General features: G+C 41.7%; 1 long non-coding RNA gene across 1 annotated transcript; it reads right to left on the bottom strand.

The window, feature by feature from the left end:
* Window positions 1-8351: 8351 nt before the first annotated feature.
* LOC133052285 (uncharacterized) lies at window positions 8352-16744 on the bottom strand. The gene is made up of 3 exons (XR_009692022.1): window positions 15604-16744; window positions 15036-15103; window positions 8352-10800 (listed from the first exon to the last, which is right to left on the bottom strand). It is a non-coding gene; the product is annotated as an uncharacterized LOC133052285 (long non-coding RNA).
* Between the last annotated feature and the right edge of the window lie 438 nt (window positions 16745-17182).

Genomic DNA, 17182 nt, shown 5'->3' on the forward strand with positions numbered 1-17182 from the left:
ATGATTAATGATATTGAGCATCTTTTCCTGTGCTTGTTGGCCATCTGTATGTCTTCTTTATAAAATGTCTATTCAGGTCTTCCGCCCATTTTTAAATTGGGCTGTTTGATTTTTTCGTTGAGTTGTATGAGCTGTTTATATATTTTGAATTTTGACCCCTTATCAGTCATACCATTAGCAAATATTTTCTCCCATTTAGTACTCTGTCTGTTTTGTCACTGGTTTCCTTCGTGTTATGCAAAAACTTTTAAGTCTGATTAGGTCATATTTATTTTTGCTTTTATTTCCTTTGCTTTAGCATTTGTTGTTCAGTTGCTCAGCCACGTCCAACTCTCTGTGACCCCATGGACTGCAGCACGCCAGGCTTCCCTGTCCTTCACCATCTCCCGGAGTTTGCTCAAACTCATGTCCATTGATTCAGTGATGCCATCCAGCTGTCTTGTCCTCTGTCATCCCCTTCTCCTTGCTTTAGCATACAGATAAAAAAAAAATACTGCTGTGATTTATGTTAGCATGTTCTGCTTATGTTTTCCTCTAGGAGTTTTTATGGTTTCCAGTCTTATATTAGGTCTTTAGTCCACGTTGAGTTTATTTTTGTATTTGGTGTGAGAAAATGTTCTAATTTCATTCTTTTACATGTAGTTGTCCAGTTTTCTGAGCACCACTTTTTGAACAAAACTCTTTTCTCCATTGTGTATTCCTGCCTCCTTTGTCATAGATTCATTGACTGTGAGTGCATAGGTCTGTTTCTGTGCTGTCTATCCTCTTTAATTGATCTGTTTGTCTGTTTTTGTGCCTATGTCATAGTTTTTATTTGAGAAACAGTATGAACATTTGAGAGGTGCAATAGCACACTCTAGAGCATGGGAGGATCAGAGGGCTTCCAGGCCTCTGTCAAGGAGAAGCATAACCATACAGCATGCTTTTCAGGAGGCCAAGTGTTTCAAGTTCATCACAGCTCAGTGGAGCACAAGTTTTAGCCCTGTTTCACAGACTTTCCCAGTTCCATTTACCGAGCCAAATCATAGAATCCTGAGGCTAAACAGCCGCGTCTGGTGAGGTCAGAATTTGCTGATTTAATAAGCCCTCACTTGGCATTTAATATGTACCAGGTGCTGTTGAATGTGCTTTATAAATATTACCTGGTTTTGTCCTCATAACTGAGCCATGAGTTAGGTACTATTGCTATCCATGGTTTACAGATGAGGGAACTGAGCCACAGAGAGCTTGAACACTTACACAAGATCACACAGCCAGCAAGTGGCAGAGTCAAGATTGAAATCCAGGCTGGCTGGAATCAGAGTCCCTGCTCATAACCATGTACTTAGCCAACTCCTTTAAACCTAAGTCAGGCTAAATATTCTCACTCAAAAACAAAAGTGTTTGTTCAGTTCAGTTCAGTGGCTCAGTTGTGTCTGACTCTTTGCGACCCCATGGACTGCAGCACACCAGGCCTCCCTGTCCATCACTGTCTCTGGAGTTTACTCTAACTCATATCCATTTAGTCAGTGATGCCATGCAACTATCTCATCCTCTGTTGTCCCCTTCTCCTCCCAATTTCAATCTTTCCCAGCATCAGGATCTTTTCAAATGAGTCAGCTCTTTGCATCAGGTGGCCAAAGTATTGGAGTTTTAGATTCAGCATCAGTCCTTCCAATGAATATTCAGGACTGATTTCCTTTAGGATGCACTGGTTGGATCTTCTTGCAGTCCAAGGATCTCTCAAGAGTCTTCTCCAACACCACAGTTCAAAACAATAAATTCTTCAGTGCTCAGCTTTCTTTATAGTCCAACACTCACATCCATACATGACTGCTGGAAAAACCATAGCTTTGACTAGATGGACCTTTGTTGGAAAAGTAATGTCTCTGCTTCATAATAAGCTGTCTAGGTTGGTCATAGCTTTTCTTCCCAGGAGCAAGCATCTTTTAATTCCATGGCTGCAGTGAACATCTTCAGTGATTTTGGAGCCCACAAAAACAAAGTCTGTCACTGTTTCCACTGTTTCCCCATATGTTTGCCATGAAGTGATGGGAGCAGATGCCATGATCTTAGTTTTCTAAATGCTGAGTTTTAAGCCAGCTTTTTCACTCTCCTCTTTCACTTTCATCAAGAAGCTCTTTAGTTCTTCTTCACTTTCTGCCATAAGTGTGGTGTCATCTGCATATCTGAGGTTATTGATATTTCTCCCAGCAAACTTGATTCCAGCTTGTGCTTCATCCAGTCCAGCATTTCTCATCATGTACTCTGCATATAATTAAATAAACTGGGTGGCAATATACAGCCTTGACGTACTCCTTTCCCGATTTGGAAAGTCTGCTGTTCCATCTCCAGTTCTAACGGTTGCTTCTTGACCTGCAGGTCAGGTGGTCTGTTATTCCCATCTCTTTAAGAATTTTCCACAGTTTGTTGTGGCCCACAGAGTCAAAGGCTTTGGCATAGTCAAAAAACCAGAAGTAGATCTTTTTTTCTGGAGCACTCTTGCTTTTTCAGTGATCCACTGGATGTTGGCAATTTGATCTCTGGTTTTCTGTCATTTCTAAATCCAGCTTGAACATCTGGAGGTTCATGGTTCATGTACTGTCGAAGCCTGGCTTGGACAATTTTGAGCATTACTTTACTAGCATGTGAGATGAGTGCAATTGTGCAGTAGTTTGAGCATTCCTTGGCATTACATTTCTTTGTGTTTGGAATGAAAACTGACCTTTTCCAGTCCTGTGGTCACTGGTGAATTTTCCACATTTGCTGACATACTGAGTGCAACATTTTCACAGCATCATCTTTTCAGATTTGAAATAGTTCAACTGGAATTCCATCACTTTCATTAGCTTTTGTTCATAGTGATGCTTCCTAAGGCCCTCTTGACTTTGCATTCCAGGATGTCTGGCTCTAGGTTAGTGGTCACACCATCATGATTATCCAGGTCGTGAAGATCTTTTTTTGTATAGTTCTTCTGTGTATTCTTGCCACCTCTACTTAATACCTTGTGTTTCTGTTAGGTCCCTACCATTTCTGTCCTTAATTGTGCCCATCTCTGCATGAAAAGTTCCCTTGGTATCTCTAACTTTCTTCAAGAGATCTTTAGTCTTTCCCATTCTATTGTTTTCCTCTATTGCTTTGCACTGATCACTGAGGAAGGCCTTCTTATCTCTCCTTGGTATTCTTTGGAACTCTGCATTCAAATGGGAATATCTTTCCTTTTCTCCTTTGCTTTTCACTTCTCTTCTTTTCACAGCTATTTGTAAGGCCTCCTCAGACAGGGATTTTGTTTTTTGCATTTCTTATTCTTGGGGATGGTCTTGATTCCTGTCTCCTGTACAATGTCACAAACCTCTGTCCTTAGTTCTTCAGGCACGCTGTCTATCAGATCTAGTCCCTTAAATCTGTTTGTCACTTCCACTGTGTAGTCATAAGGGATTTGACTTAGGTCATACCTGAATGGTCTAGTGGTTTTCTCCACTTTCTTCAATTTCAGTCTGAATTTGGCAGTAAAGAGTTCATGATCTGAGCCACAGTCAGCTCCTGGGCTTGTTTTTGCTGACTGTATAGACCTTCTCCATCTTTGGCTGCAAAAAATATAATCAATCTGATTTCGGCATTGACCTTCTGGTGATGTCCGTGTGTAGAGTCTTCTCTTGTATTATTGGAAGAGGGTGTTTGCTATGACCAGTGCGTTCTCTTGGCAGAACTCTGTTAGCCTTTGCCCTGCTTCATTCCGTACTCCAAGGCCAAATTTGCCTGTTACTCCAGGTGTTTCTTGATTTCTTACTTTTGCATTCCAGTCCCCTATAATGAAAAGGACATCTTTTTTGGGTGTTAGTTCTAGAAGGTTTTGTAGGTCTTCATAGAACTGTTCAACTTCAGCTTCTTCAGCGTTACTGGTCAGGGCAAATACTTGGATTACCGTGATCTTGAATGGTTTGCCTTGGAAACGAACAGAGATCATTCTTTCATTTTTGAGATTGCATCCAAGTACTGCATTTTGGACTCTTTTGTTGACTACTCCATTTCTTCTAAGGAATTCCTGCCCACAGTAGTAGATATCATGGTCATCTGAGTTAAATTCACCCATTCCAGTCCATCTTAGTTCGCTGATTCCTAGAATGTTGATGTTCACTCTTGTCATCTCCTGTTTGACCACTTCCAATTTGCCTTGATTCATGGACCTAACAATCCAGGTTCCTATGCAATATTGCTCTTCCCAACATCAAACCTTGCTTCTATCATCAGTCACATCCAGAATTGGATGTTGTTTTTGCTTTGGCTCCATCCCTTCATTCTTTCTGGAGTTATTTCTCCACTGATCTCAAATAGGATATCAGGCACCTTCCGACCTGGGGAGTTCATCCTTCAGTGTCCTATCTTTTTGCCTTTTCATAGTGTTCATGGGATTCTCAAGGCAAGCAAGAATACTGAAGTTGTTTGCCATTCCCTTCTCCAGTGGACCACATTCTTCCAGACCTCTCCACCATGACCTGTCCGTTTTGGGTGTCCCCACATGACATGGCTTAGTTTCACTGAGTTAGACAGGCTGTGGTCCATGTGATCAGATTGGCTAGTTGTCTGTGATTGTGGTTTCAGTCTGTCTGCCCTCTGATGCCCTCTCTGTGCCTACCGTCTTACTTCAGTTTCTCTTACCTTGGACGTGGGATTATCTCTTCACGGATGCTCCAGCAAAGTGCAGCCACTGCTCCTTACCTTGGACATGGGGTAGCTCCTCTCAGCTGCCGCCCCTGACCTTGGGCCCCTTTCCCATTATTCCAGATATTTCTTGACTTCCTACTTTTGCATTCCGTCTCCTATAATGAAAAGGACATATTTTATGGGTGTTAATTTTAGAAGGTCTTGTAGGTCTTCTTAGAGCCATTCAACTTCAGCTTCTTCAGCATTACTGGTCGGGGCATAGACTTGGATTACTGTGATATTGAATGGTTTGCTTTGGAAACAAACAGAGATCATTCTGTCGTTTTTTGAGATTGCATCCAAGTACTGCATTTCAGATTCTTCTGTTGACTATGATGGCTATTCCATTTCTTCCAAGGGATGCTTGCCCACAGTAGTTGATATAATGGTCATCTGAGTTACATTCATCCATTCATTCCAGTCCATTTTAGTTCACTGATTCCTAAAATGTCAATGTTCACTCTTGGCATCTCCTGTTTGACCACTTCCAATTTGCCTTGATTCGTGGACATAACAATCCAGGTTCCTATGCAATATTGCTCTTTACAGCATTGGACTTTCGTTCCATCACCAGTCACGTCCACAGCCGGGCATTGTTTTTGCTTCGGCTCCCTCTCTTCGTTCTTTCTGGAGTTAGTTCTCCACTGGTCTCCAGTAGCATATTGGGCACCTACCAACCTGGAGAGTTCAACTTTCAGTGTCCTATGTTTTTGCCTTTTCATACTGTTCATGGGGTTCTCGAGGCAAGAATACTGAAGTAGTTAGCCATTCCCTTCTCTAAGGGACCACATTTTGTCAGAACTCTCCACCATGACCTGTCCATCTTTGGTGACCCTACACAGCATGGCTCATAGTTTCATTGAATTAGACAAGGCTGTGGTCCATGTGATCAGATTGGTTAGTTTTCTGTGATTGTGGTTTTCAGTCTGTCTGCCCTCTGATGGAGAAGGACAAGAGGCTTATGGAAGCTTCCTGGCATATTTGTAATTATCCATTTTTGTTGTCTTTATGCCTTGGCACTTCTAGAACATAAAGAAGGAATTTTGTTATGTGACAATTTATTGTTATTCAGTTGCTACGTTGTGTCCAACGTGTTGCAACCCCATAGACTGCAGGTTCCTCTGTCCTCCACTATCTCACAGAATTTGCTCAAATTCATGCCCATTGGTTGGGTGATGCTATCTAACCATCTCATCCTCTGCAGCTTCCTTCTCCTTTTACCTTCAGTCTTTCCCAGCATCAGGGTACCCTTCATGGATCGCAGCCTTGTCAAGGCAAAGGGGTTTGTGTAACTCAATGAAGCTGTGAACCATACCGTGCAGGGCCACCCAAGACGGATGGGTCACAGTGAAGAGTTCTGACAAAACATGGTCCACTGGAGGAGGATATGTCAATCACTCCAGTATTCTTGCCTTGAAAACCCCGTGAAAAGTATGCGGCCAGACCCCCTATGAGACCATGAGCTGCTCAAGTCAGAGTTCACATGTCATGCTCTGTGGTCCTGGCAACCACCATGGGCCTTGGCACTCAGTAGAAGATCAGAAAATATCTTACAGATCACATGATCTGGTCGTACCAACTTTATTTGGCCCCCAATACATGTCAACACGACCATAAACACAAACAGCAGCAATGACACGAGTTCATTTATGCAAACATCTGTAGGAGAGGTGCCTGATACTTACACAGCCAACACAGACAAACAGTTTTAACCCATGAGTAAGTTTAAAACGTCCCACTGTCCAGGAAAATCAGATCAATGATGTGAAACAATAAGATAGTGGCAAGAGGGAGCTCCTCTCTCTTGCCTAGTCATTTGTTATAACTAGCTTCTTCATTTCATGGAAGAATTTCTGAGAAGGCCAGATTTGCCTTGATATCCTCCAGATATTTAAGTGCCTCCTATATGGCATATTTTCAAACATGGAATGACAAGCTGAGCCAGTGTCCCCCACGTGCTGGGGGAACTGTGGTGGCATTTAGGAGGAAATGACTCATCAGGCACAATAGGAAGGCAAGTTAAGCTTGGGGCTGGGAGTGGAACATGCTACAGAATAATTGCAGAAGTGTGAGATGGAGCCCTTCCCTAAAGTATTCCCCAACAAGCTCAAATTTTTGAACATCTAATTATTTTTAATGTAGTCCAAATAAGTGATTTTCACCATTTAGAACCCACCTTCTTGGCATACCCTGAAAAACTGTACCCCAACCTCAGATATGCAGATGACACCACACTTATGGCAGAAATTGAAGAAGAACTAAAGATCCTCTTGATGAAAGTGAAAGAGGAGAGTGAAAATGGTGGCTTAAAACTCAACATTCAGAAAACTAATATCATGGAAGCTGGTCCCATCACTTCATGGCAAACAGATAGGGAAACAGTGGAAACAGTGACAGACTTTGTTTTTGTGGGCTCCAAAATCACTGAAGATGGTGACTGCAGCAATGAAATTAAAAGACACTTGCTCTTGGGAAGAAAACTTATGACCAACCTAGACAGCTTATTAAGAAGCAGAGACATTACTTTGCCAACAAAGGTCCATCTAGCCAAAGCTATGGTTTTTCCAGCAGTCATGTATGGAGTTGGACTATAAAGAAACCTGAGCGCCAAAGAATTTATTCTTTTGAACTGTGGTGTTGGAGAAGACTCTTGAGAGTCCCTTGGACAGCAAGGAGATTCAACCAGTCCATCCTAAAGGAAATCAATCCTGAATATTCATTGGAAGGACTGATGCTGAATCTAAAACTCCAATACTTTGGCCACCTGATGCGAAGAACCGACTCATTTGAAAAGACCCTGATGCTAGGAAAGATTGAAATTGGGAGGAGAAGGGGGAAACAGAGGATGAGATAGTTGCATGGCATCACCGACTCAATGGACATGAGTTTGAGTGAACTCTGGTATTTGGTGATGGACAGGGAGCCCTGGTGTGCTGCAGTCCATGGAGCTGCAAAGGGTTGGACACGACTGAGCAACTAAAACTAACTCTGACTGATCTCAGAGGGCCCAAGTTTCCATGCTGTTTCCATTCTGGAATTCTACCATTGGATTACCATGATTCTTGCTGAGTGAAAGAGTAAGCACAGAAATGGCATACTGGCTCCAGATGTGACCAAAAATGCTCCTGCTCATATCTCGATGGCAATGGCTAGTCATATCACCCATCCTAGCTACAAGTGGACAGGCAATGTAGTGTCTGCTACGTCTGGGATGGAGGAAAGGGAGACAAGATCCGGACAAGCACTTGTAGTCTCTCCCATAGAGTGATCCACAGTAGGCGCTCAATTAAGAGTGGTCATCATCATTTGTTATGACTAGCTTCCTCATTTCATGGAAGAGTTTCTGAGAAGGCCAGATTTGCCTTGATATCCTCCAGATATTTAAGTGCCTCCTATACGGCAGATTTTTCAAACAAAATGTCACATTAATCTTAAGAGGAACATGTAAATGTCAGTCAGGTGGATTTACATGTATTAAGTAAATTGAACAATTAACTAAATTAATTATAAACATTAAATGTGACTACATTAAACACAAAATTATTATGAATATAATACAAAAATAAAATAAAAAATCTATATATCTCAGAGAAAATATGGCCTACAAAGTCAAAAATATTTACAATTTAGCCATTTACTGGGAATGTTTGCTGATCACTGGTGAAAAGCAAAATAGCATGAATATACTGAAGGATTTATAACATGGGTAGAAGCAAAAGGCCCAGGCCCAGATCTTTAACCCTACCATAAAAGACTCAATAACAGCATGGCAGACACCTAAAACATTGAGGGAGGGCGGTATTTTTCTCCATAGAGAAAAAATTCTGTGAGAAGTGACTGTTGTGCTGTTTTTGTATTATCTGACCACTTGGTCATCTAGGTGAATCTATTGAAGGGAAGTATACAACAGAGTGAGCAAACTAAATAACCCCTCCACTCTCAGTGAGAAGACCAGAAGGAGAGTCTCCTGGTAACCAAAGACTGAGGGCAGATAGTGGAGAAGAGCAAATATGAGCAAGGGATTCCAGCAAGTTGTAGGAACTCTTGAGTTCGACCTGAGCTGTGCATACAGGAATCTCACCAGAGACAGAATACCAAAACTGTGGTGAACTGAACCATTGCCCAAGGGGCAGGCTGGGACCTGTGTGATTCACAAACACTATGGATCTAAATATCACTGGATCAACCACAGCAAAATGCACATTTATTTCAAACACATGGGAAACATTCACCAAGATAGCATCCTATTTCATCAAAACAAATTTTAAAAATTTAAATGATGCAAAGTATGTTTTCTGACAAGAAAAGAATCAAACTAGAAATCAAACAATATGGAAGGAGAAGAAAAATCTCAAAATACTTGGAAATTAAACAACCATCCATAAGTAAAAAAGAGATTCTCAAGGAAGTAGAAACTGCACTGGAATGAATTAAAAGGAAAGGGCAACATATTACAATTTATGGGATGCAGTTAAATCAGTGTTAAGAGGGAAAATTATAGCATTTAATATTTAGATTAAGAAAGAAGAAAGACCTTGAGCAATAATCTATGCCTCAACCTTAACTTAGAAAAAGAAGAGAAAACTTTACCCAAAGCAATATGAAAACAAACAAACAAAAAACAGAAGAGAAAAAAAAATTGAAATAAACAATAAAGAGAAAAAATCATGGAAAAAAAAAAACTGGTTCATTGAAAAGATCAACAAAATTGATAAAGCTCTCACCAGATAAACAAAATCAAAAAGAGATGACAAATGACTAATATCAGAATGAAATATTGACTATCACTACAATTCTACAAGCCCTAAAGATATTGGAAAGATAAAAAGGAAACACTGAGAACAAATCTATGTACAGTACATAAATTGAAGAACTTAAATGGAATTGTACAATTCCTCAAAATCCAGAAACTGCCCAACTCACCCCTGATGAAATGCATAACCTGTATCTACAACTATTAGAGAATGGATATCACATTTTAAAATTTTCTAAAAAGAAAATCTTTAGAACCTCAGAAATAAAAAAAAAAAAACTCAAGCAGAAATTGTTGGAACCAACTTTATCAGAACTCTGAAAAATAGTCAAAGTTTGTAGCAACTAAGCTATCAACATTGTGAGCTCCTCTGGGTAAGGGTTACTTATCATGCTGTGTGGTCCTGGTGTCCACTATGGGCCTTGGCACTCAGTGGGAGATCAGAAAGTGTTCGCTAAATAATGTCTTATTCACAGCTCCTGCAATCTGGTTGGATCAGCTCTATTTGGCCCCCAATACATGTAACAGGTCAACATGACCATAAACATAAACAGGAGCAGTGATACAAGTACACCTCTGCAAACATCTGTAGGAGAGGTGCCTGACACATACACAGCCAACAGAGACAGAACCATTTTAGCCCATGGGTAGCTTTAAAAAAATCCCATTTTTCATGGAAGTCTGATCACTGCTGTGAAAGAACAAAATGATGGCAAGAAAGAGGTCATCACAGAATGACAAGCTGAGCCCATGTCCTCCAAGTGCTGGGAGAACTGAAGTGGCATTTAGGAGGAAATGACCAACCAGGTGCAATAGGAAGGTAATTTAGGTTTGGAGGAGTGCAATATTCTGATGACTTCCAGAAGTACAAAACCCAGTCCTTTCCTAAAATATCCTCTGGCACATTCAAGACACAGAGACCTTTGACTCTTCTAACAGGATAAACATTCTGGCCCTTCCCTGAGAGTGTATGTGTTAGTCAAAAGAAACAAGTGCCCACACAGTCCGAATTCCAGGCCTGGCCTTCCTGTCATTATTACAGAAAAGTGAGTGTATGAAACAAGTGTTTAGTAATTCTGTTTCACTTTTGCTTAAGTCAAAAGGACCTGAGACTGTGTTTGGTGAGTAAATCCACCCTTCTAGCAACAGAGAGGTCAAGACAGTAAGGTGATAGATACTTAAGCACAAAAATAGGCCTAAGACCAAAATTCAGGTGGAAATGTAGTGGTTCACATGACCATAGATTAGGGAGTCCATAATACACAATGAGGATGCTCATCTGGTGTTTTCAGCTCCTCATCAAGACTTCATGCTTTCCTGGGTTTGGGGCCATGATGTCGAGCAGTCACTGGATGGAGTTTGACCTGAAAGAATAAAGAGAACACAGGTGAACTGAAAGTGCGTCTTATTGAAACACCTTGATCTCAAAATGAGCAAAGGATTGTTCTTAGGTGGGAGTTTAAATGGTGCTTTTCTTTTGAGGTATTCATAAGTACATCGCAAACTGAGAAGATTTAGGCCTTCCTCATATCCAGTGAGGATAGTATATAAGAAAACAGATCCAAATCACAGATCCAAAAGGAACTGAGGAGGATGAAAGGAGCCCAGGTGTAATCACATCACCCTGCTGCTTAATTTTCTACCACCCATAAAGCTTCCCAGGTGGCGCCAGTGGAAATGAATCTGCCTGCCAATGCCAGAGACATAAGAGATGCAGGTTTGATCCCTGGGTTAGGAAGATCTCCTGGAGAAGGAAATGGCAACCCACTCCAGTATTCTTGCCTGGAGAATCCCATGGACAGAGGAGCCTGGAGGACTACAGTCCATAGGGTTGCAAAGAGTCTGACACGGCTGTAGCGACTTAGCATGTAAAATAAGGTCCACACCCCTTCCTCTGATATTCAGGGTCCCTCTAAGTTGGACAGAAACCCCAATACATTCTCTATTTACACCGTGATCCCATTTATTGTTTTCCATGTTGGAAGACTTCTGTTTCACTGCAGGAAATAGGGCTGAATATTTTTTTTTGGGTTTTAATCTGTGTGACAAGTTAGCCACAGTTAGCTGTGATTTCTGGGCTGGTTATTTAGGAAATGATCTGAGTGAGCTTCCTCTCTTCCTTATTTCTGCATCTGAGCTCAAGAGAGGAGAAAACCTGACAAACAATGCTTCAGCTAGGTGAGCAAGGTAAATATCAATGGTTATAAATCATGTTGATAGAATGTACCCTTGATATGATGTGATAAGAATGGCACTTTGTCTCTCTGGTCTTCCTCCCCAAAACTCATTACCCCAGTTGAATACTTTGGACTAACATTTCTTTTCACCATGACTGGATGTTGATTTTTAGTAGATACTTTTCTGTATTGATGTAGGTCTGATTTTTCTCACTCAATCTGTTATTGTAATAAGGCAATCCTGAGATTATACATTCCCAGATCCATCCCTCATTCCTCCTTGCCCTGTTCTAGATTATCCAGGGGCCGACTCCAGCAGGCTGCAATCAAACTTGCCAACAGTTGGCTGCCATTTTGGTTCAGCTAACCAGAAACACCAGTAAGAGATTAGAATCTTGGAAGACAGAGCAATCAAAGGTTTTTCTCCTTCCTCTGCATCAGGTGACTTGTCCTTCAATAGTTCCATATTCTCCATGGCTCCAGCCATTCAACCATGAGGTTGACCCATCGTGGCTCTGGATCCAACACCCAGGTTCCAGTAACACGATCTCCTTTCTTTGCCATTTCATCCCAGAGGTGACTGATTTCCTCATGTTGCTAATAATTGGGTTTCCCAATTCTCTCCTGCTTGGCTACCTACCACTTTTGAAACCAACCCCATGCATTAAGTTCCCTCCATGTTAAATATTTACAGTGGTTTCTATTTTCCTGGACAATCCTTGACTGTTATATGCAACCAATTATAATGACTGATCCTCTAGTGTTAAACTCTTTTGCATTCTTGGCATAAACTCAGCTCTGTCACCAGCAGGTAAATATGCTTGTCTCTTCTGTAATTAATAAAATAATTTATAAAACAAAATACCCCTTGGCTCTGAAACTTTCCCCAAATAAAGTATCTTTCATCATCATCTTCATGGCCTTCTCAAAAGTAAGTTTTACACTCAGTAGTTTTGGGGCATATATTGAAAAATTCTAATAACATGAGTAATAGAGTGATTTAGCCGACTTGTAAAAAAAAAATCAAGCAATATACATGAAGTTAAATAGCATGACTGTGCAACAGATCCAAAATGGTACTCAAAGGGAAATATATAGCCTTAAACAGATGTATTAGAAAACAAGAGCTATTTATTTATTTATTTTTAACAAGAGCTATTTAAATCACCCAAGAACTTCAAGAAGCTAGGTAATCAACATCATATGAAACTTTAAGTAATAGAAGGTAGGAAAGAATAAAGGTACATATAGAAATAATGAATTAGAAAGCAGTAAGGCCAAAAAACAAATGCCAATTACTTGAAAATATTTATGAAACAGACTTTTTTTGAAAATATGACCAGATACTAAAGAAAAAAATAACACATAAACAAAATAAGTTAAAACTGTATAAACTATAGATGAAAAAGATATTTAAATGATGTAAAAGCACAGCAAATATGTTATATGATTCCCTCAAGAGAAGCAAATGCTGGCCAAGGAAAAGTTTCTACATATGAAAGTATTTCAGGTGATAAACTAAAACTGAATGAGAGAATTTGAAAATTAACCCTCTGCAACCCCCAATAGGTAAATGAAGGTGAGGATCAGCAATGACCGCCAACAAAGGACAACAAACATTATGTTCTTCTTAATGGAAGTACCTGGCATCACCTAGGTAGCAGTCTTGTAAATAAACAAGTTCATCAAGCTTCTACCTGTAACTACCAATTTAAAGAAAGTGTTAAATGACATCAAACTGTTTCATTCAACATAATCTGTATTACGGAAAACTTGAAAAATACAAAACCTGCTTTTTTTCACAACAAAATCTACAGGAAAAAAACAAAAGATGATGCAGGGGAAACCTGTTGATTAAAAAAGACTTAAGGAACAGAAAAAAATCACAATATATAGACTGTATTTGTGATCTAAACAAACTAAAAAAAAAAAAAAAGTAATGTGTAAGGTAAATGTTAAAAATTACTAGATATTTGCTCTTGTTAAAACATTTAAATCTTTAGGAATGATCATTGTTTGGGGTTTATGTTTTATAAAAGATTCCTTGTCTGTTAGCAATTCTTACTGACATACTTAGAGATTAATCATCCTGATATCTTGGACTACCTTCACATTAGTCCATTGGCAGAGATGTGGGGAAGGTGAGGGTACATTGGAACCAGACCAGCCATGTACTGCAGATGATTGATGCTGGCTGCCCAGTATATTGGGTCGCTTATACCATTCTCTACTGCTGTATATGTCTTACAGTTTCTGTTATAATGATAAATTTTTATTATAAATATCATGCAATTAAATTTAAAATTCTGGGTGAAATGGATTTTTTTTTTAAAAGACAAAATCCATCCATAAAGAAGCAGAAAACTTTAAACACTACAAACTTTAACAGTACTCAACACCCAAGCTACCTTCAAATGTTCCAAGACAGGCAGTTTGGGTGGTCAGTTGTACCAATGGTCAGGGAAAATTAATCTCCATCTTATGCAAACTCCTCTAAAGCACACACAAAAAAGCTGGGAAATTATTCAACTTATTTTCCCAGACTAGCTCTCGTCAACTATAAAACCAGATGAGTACTCCCACTCCTACCATGCAAAGAACACTTGAGCACAGTTCATCCACACAGTGGTAGATATCCTAAGCAAACTAATAGCATATTCAATATAGCAGTGAATTACATGAGCAGACAGGTTATGGCTAAAGAATGAAAATACGATTCAAACTAGAAAACAGCTCAATTCTCCACAATAACAAATTAGGGGAAAACACTGAAGCATATCAGTGGATGTAGAAAAGCCTCTGAAATCAATTTAACATGAGTACGACTTTAACAAATAAAGATTAGAAAGGAACTTCCATTTCCTAATATCAAAAGCAGACATACTTAAGTGTGAAAAGTTTGATGCATTCCCATTAAAGACAGGAACAAGTCAAAGATGCATGCTCTCCCTTGTACAATACAAAAATTCACTAGAACACAGAGTTAAAACTGTGCATATCAATGGAAATAAGAACTATGAATATTGAAAAAGATAATATTTTGTGACAATATGGTCATCTACATAGGGAATTCAAAGAAATTGATACATGGAATACTCAAATTAATAAGAGACCAGAAAAAACTTTGTATGGAAGATTACTATAGCAAAACCAAGAGCCTTGCCACACACACAAAGCACTAACTATTTAGAAGATGTAATTTAAAAATGCCCCATTCACAACACAAGCCAAAAAATTATCTTAGAAGTCTAACAAAATATATAAAATCTTAACAGAGGCTACAACACAAATTTATAGATAGATATGGGTAAAAAAATGTCCCAAATAAAAAGTCTCTAGCAGTATACCATATTCATTTATGGTGGCAACCTGTTATAAAGATGTCAAATCTGCTTAAATTATTTATAGATTTAGTGCTTTACCTGTAGCTCTCAAGATGGTGTCAAAGTATAAGCTGCTGTCTTCTGTTCCCAAAATCTACCCTGGCAAACTAGAGAAGAGAAAATGAAGCAAATGAAAAGCACCATATCGACAGCAAAAGCTAAAAAACAAAACATGAGAAGCCTCTGGAGGAGACTGAATTCTGTGAACAGGATAATAAAATAAAATGCCAGAGGAAAGGACGGAGGTGTGTCTGGGGGCAACAGTGTGAGAGATTCCTGCCCTGCCATCACAGGGCCAACAGCTGCCAGGCCTGCGAGCTCTGTCCTGTGTATCCAGCACATCCTGCAGTCCAACACATGGGACTCCTCACAGCCACTTGCCTCCCAGATGAAGAACTGAGGCCACAGGGCTTGGGCATCTTCACAGGATCACATGCTAGTGAGGGCCGGGGTGGGCTCAGAGCCCTGGTCTCCATTTCTCTGGAGCCCCTGCCCTTCCCACCCACCCCAGGCCATGGCCAGATCAGATTAAAAATTCCTCTCTTTAACGTCAGGTTTATATCCAAAGAGCCAGCTGATTAAGTGACAAATCAGAGTACTCACATACCCAATGGGAAAACATTTGGAGAATGCATTGAAGTTTTCCAGAAGGATTGCTGCTGCTGCTAAGTCGCTTCAGTTGTGTCCGACTCTGTGCAACCCCATAGACAGCAGCCCACTAGGCTCCTCTGTCCCTGGGATTCTCCAGGCAAGAATACTGGAGTGGGTTGCCATTTCCTTCTCCATTGCATGAAACTGAAAAGTGAAAGTGAAAAGTGAAAGTGAAGTCGCTCAGTCTTGCTGGACTCTTAGCAGTTGGTGGCAGCAGAATCTGGAGAAGGGCAAAGGACCCCGAGAAGGGAACAAGCTTGGGAGAAGGCTCAGGCGTCCTGGGGAGGTCATGAGAGAAGGGGGCTCTGGGCCTAGGGTGGGATGAGGGGTGCTGGCTGGTGGGCTATGGGTTTCTGAAGAAAGACACTGGGTTTCTCCAGGGTCTGGAGAAAGCTGCAGAGTGTGGGGTCAGAAGAGGATGCAGGGCTGTGGTGGGGAGTAGGGGCAATAAGCAGATTTCAGAGATGGGGAGAGGACCTCGGGCTTGGGGGAGAGGAGAGTGCTCCAAGGAAGGGGGAGTGTCAGGGGAGAGGGCTCAGGATCACAGATCAGGATGGAGCCACAGGGTCTTGGGAAGAACATGGAGTCCTTGGGATTTCCCAGAGGACTCTGGGGGTCTGGGGAGGGCAACGGGGTGCAGGGAAGGGATGTCAAGCTTAAGAGAGGGCGCTAAGGTCCTGGGAAGGGACTCGGGGTCCGGGGGAGGAGCGCACGGGGTGAAAGGTGGGGCTTGGAATTGGGTCGTTGGCAAGGAATCTGGGGAGGGGCACCGGGTCCAGGGTAGGAATTTAGAAACAAGGGAAGGGCAAGTGGACTGAGGAAGAGGCACGGAGTCGGAGATGGGAGCACCCAGAGTATGGGGAGGGATGCGGGACTGGGAGAGGGCTTTGGGTCCCGGGGAGCAACACAGAATCCATAGGAAGAGCACGGGGTCCTGGGAAGAGACGTGGATTCTGGGACGAACTCAGGGTCGCGGGGCTGGGGCCTCAGAGGGCTGAGGCAGTGCTTTAACTGCTTCAGATGGAGTCATTGTCCAGGTCGCGGCAAATGTACCGCAGGATCACGCAAAGGATGAGCAGCATAGCGAAGAGGAACAGAGCCACGAAGATGGCCTTGGTCACTGGGGCGACCAGGGCCTGCATGGTCCCACTGAGGGGGCGCCGCGAGGTCCTGAAGGAGGGACAATGACGTGAGTGGTGCGGGCTGCCACCTGCACCCGTGGAGAGACGCCCTGAAGGGAGGACACTTCTGTGGGCCGGCATCCCTGGGGCACCTGCTCGCTTCGGGCCAAGGGTATGCCTGGTCTGGCAGAGACACCAGGTCCCCTGGACCCCCAGCCCGCGACTCCTTCACCGTGGTGCAGCCGGGAGGCTCTGCCCTTGGCCGTTGGGAATCAAGGAAGCTTAAGGCTGAAGGAGAACTGTCAGGGGCTGCGGAGTACCTCCAGAGTGGATCCAGGGTCTCCTTGAGGAGAGAGACTGGGGAGAGGTGTGGACGTCTCCCCTATGTTCCCCAGGGCATCGCTAAAAGATGAT

This window comes from Dama dama, chromosome X (genome assembly GCF_033118175.1).
Source record: "Dama dama isolate Ldn47 chromosome X, ASM3311817v1, whole genome shotgun sequence".
NCBI classification, from domain to species: domain Eukaryota; kingdom Metazoa; phylum Chordata; class Mammalia; order Artiodactyla; family Cervidae; genus Dama; species Dama dama.